This window comes from Mus caroli, chromosome 18 (genome assembly GCF_900094665.2).
Source record: "Mus caroli chromosome 18, CAROLI_EIJ_v1.1, whole genome shotgun sequence".
Classification (NCBI taxonomy): domain Eukaryota; kingdom Metazoa; phylum Chordata; class Mammalia; order Rodentia; family Muridae; genus Mus; species Mus caroli.
This window is the reverse complement of record NC_034587.1, coordinates 79014565-79018280: the sequence shown is the minus strand read 5'-3', so window position 1 is coordinate 79018280 and position 3716 is coordinate 79014565.

Genomic DNA, 3716 nt, shown 5'->3' with positions numbered 1-3716 from the left:
CCGCACTCAGGAGCCACGCCCATGTACCAGCACTCCCTACTGAAGGTCGACTGAGGCTTCTCCCAAAAAGAGGATGAAGACAGAATGCGGAACTGGTCTTCTTCCCAGGACCAGGTCCTGCTCTGGGTCCCTGGGGACAGACTGTCTAATCTTCCCGATAACCAAATGTAAATAATGTCATTAGTCTCCGTTTATAGAGGAAGAAATCCCCACTCCAACAGTGGCCAAGTCAGGGAAGACAATGGGTGACACGGGTACTAAAAGCAAGGAGCTGGCCACATCTGGACTGGCTGGCTTTTCTGCCTCACCACTCATGCAATGGGCTTCCTGTCCAGAGGGAAAGTCCTGCTGCTGGCCCTTACCAGGTGTGCCATCACGTCGAGAGTGCCAAAGTCAGTACGGGAATTCCAGTGATGTTAAATGTCCACTAAACAGATCCTACAGTGCACACCTGTGGATTCGTGCTCGAAGTCCCACTTAGGATGCCCAGATCTTCATGTTGGTGCCTCGCACCCTGGAGTCCACAAGCGGTTCTCCTGTCTTACATTGTCTAGGTTTTGCTGTTCTGGGGATGGAACGTGGGTCTCACGCATGCTGGGGAAGGACAACGCAAGGGTCAGCCTTCTTTACTCGCGTCATGTTCAGAGTGTGTCCTGTGCACCACTCCTGAGACATTGAAGATGGATCAAGATGGCTTTCCACCTTGCATCGGCTACACTGTGTTTCCCCATGAAGTCTTTAATGTCGGGGATCCAAGAACAAGTCAACTTGACCTTTCCTGAGGAACAGGCTGGTATGGGCTTAATTTAGTATCACTACTCCACAGCTCAACAAACCTTCAGCTTCAACACAACAACAGCCAAGCTTTTGCAAAGGGGGAGGGTGGAAGGGCGTAGGGGTGGGGAGAACACCAAAGCTGAGCCACATGGGGGCGTGGTAGCCACGGGGGGGGGGCTACCTGCACCCTGCTAGGGGGCTGGGTTCCTCCCTGTCTCTGCCTACCCATCAGCCCTTTCGTTTCCTTCCTGCTCATCAGGAATTCCCTGTCCTTCCATTCCATGCTGGCTCAGATGGTTCCTGGGTCTGAAGGGTCCACAGTGATCCCACACCCAGAGCATTTTCAGCTCTCCTCCTCTTCCCTGGCTGGCCCTTTACCTTGCATGTTAAGAGAGAGATAATTTTGATTTCTCTTCCTGGCTGTTTTCCCACATTCCATTTCGAGCTTAGGCCGGACAAGGTTGTCTTTCTCCTCTTTGTGCTTCAGGTGGAGAGTAAGATCTTCAGGACAGACTCCACATCCATCTGTCCATCCGTCCGTCGTCGTCCCGTCGCCCCCCCCCCTCCCCGTCTCTAGCCTTTGCGTGTCAAGCTTCTACTCAAGCCTGGCAGGCCTCCTTTGCTTCTGGGTGTTTTCCAACTGAGCCTCTGTTTCCTCACAGGATGGCAGACTCTCGGAGGCAAGCAGGAACCCTTTCATTTTCTGTGAGTGGACATCAGGAGTGAGCGCCTCTCTAGCGTCCATAGGAGGGCAGGGCATCTGGACAGTGAAGTTTTAAACTTGGCTCATTTCATTGTAAAGTAATCACCACCTGACATTTCTATAATCCCGATGGAATTTCTATCATAGAGTTCTTGCTTTTAATTATAAGGTGTGCATGGGGGTGCTTTCTGGAAGTCTCTGTGTATGTTCTGTGCAATTCATCTGCACTCTTGTTGTGGTAAAATGTCCCGTGTTCATGAAAGCCTGAGAGCCTGGATCAGGATGAAGTCAGCACACTGGATCCCTGTGTACCAGGTGAATGTGGTTGGATGGTGATGAGGGGTGTGGCTTTGATTGCAGTCCATATCTCATGGTCAGATGGCCACATGATCTCCAAGCATTCAAATGTGCCTGATTATGTCCTCTACTCTCTGTAATAGCTTCGCCTTCCTTTGGGAATATTTTTCTTCACATTGGTGTTTCTGAAGATGAGGCCAGAAAGGAAATCAAAATGTAATTTGGGGAGACATCTATATTTCCTGGGCCACTTGGTGTTTTCTCCCTTTAAACACTGCAGCCTCCTGGAGTGTTTCGGGGAGGTGGGTGGCTGATTCTCCGTCTGCCAGTGTTTCTTTATCTGAGTAATTTCTTTATCTGAGTAATGGAAAGGGAGACTAGAACATGCAGGCCCTGTCCCCATTGAGTGTGTGTGTGTGTGTGTGTGTGTATGCAGGTGTGCTTGGACCTTTATGCTCTTCCATCTGGAGGTCAGAGGTCAAATACTATTTTTAAAAATTGTTCTTCATCTTTTTATTTTATTAAAAAGATTTTGTTTCTTTTCTCTTTTGAGGCAAGATCTCCAGGCTAGCCTGGAATTCTCTATGCAGACCAGGCTGAACTCAAAATCACAGAGATCCCCCTGCCTCTGCCTCTGCCTCTCTAAAGGCACGCATCACCTCATCCAGCTTTCCCTTTTGTTTTGAGATTGGGTCTCTCACTGAAGCTGGAGCTCTGGTAGACTGGCTGCCTGCCGGGAGCCTCTGGCCATCTCCTGTCTTTACACCCTCAATGCTGTGGTTACAGCTGCCCTTTACCGTGCTGATCTTGTTATGTGGATGTTGGAGATCCGAACTCAGATCTTCAGGTCCTGTAGTCTATTTTGAAGGCCAATGCTCTAATGCCTATCTTGATAAGAGGGCAGCCGGGTTCACCATCTGTCACTCTGCTGATCACCGCAAGCATGCGCAGTCCACTAGAACACTCTTCCTCTTTCCCGCCGATCCTTCTGTCGGTCTGATGTGTCCAAGCAACCGCCTTTCCCTATTCAAACCTCTAAACAGGCTCTCAGGACCACATCTGTGTAACCGCCAGGACTTTAAAGCAGTTTGTTTCAGATGCGCCCTCCGATGCTTGGTTTTGAGGGACGCAGCAGTGTGTGGCCCCCCTCTGCCTCCCCAGTCCACATCCTCTCTCAGCCCAGATTGGATCCTGCCAATGGGCTTCAGGCTGCTTACCTCTGAAACACAGCCCGGAGTCACCCGGGACTCTTGTGCACAGTCACCCTTGCCCTTGGGGTCTGGAGTGGGCAGGTGCTCAGAATCAACATCTGTACAGAGAGAGGTGTCAAAGCTCTTCACTGGTCATCACTTTGCTATAGCTTGGCTTAGAGCTCACTGTGGGATGTTCTTATTGTTTATTTCTGCCAACCCCCCCCCTCCCTTTTGTACTAGAAAATACATTTTGAAAATTCTCATGATGACTTCGCGATTCACCTATCATACTATGAACCACACAAGATTTTAGAGTGCCGCGGAGCCCCACAATCTTCTGCTGACTATTTTACCCCTGTATTTAATTTAAAACCTTTTCTCTTTCTGTGGAGTTTGGATTGGAACTCAGGACTTCATTCATGTTAGGCAAGCATCCTCCCTTGAACTACACACCCATCCCTTCCCTTGATTTTTGAAATTCCTTCAGTGACATCACTTCCTCCAGCTTGCTCAACTGTTCTTATGCCTGTATTGACAGCCGAGGGAGGTAGGCAGCCTCCTTGTGTTAACTACCCCAGGAGACACCTTGGATGTGCTGGTGGGCTCTGAGATGTAGCTTCAAGCACTGCCACTGTGTCTGATCTCAGTTGTGGTCATGAATGCGCATTTGTGCAGATGTATATTTGAATGTATTTTGCATTTGTCTTTTGGATTTTTTGTTTTTTGGGTTTTTTTGGGTTGTTTTG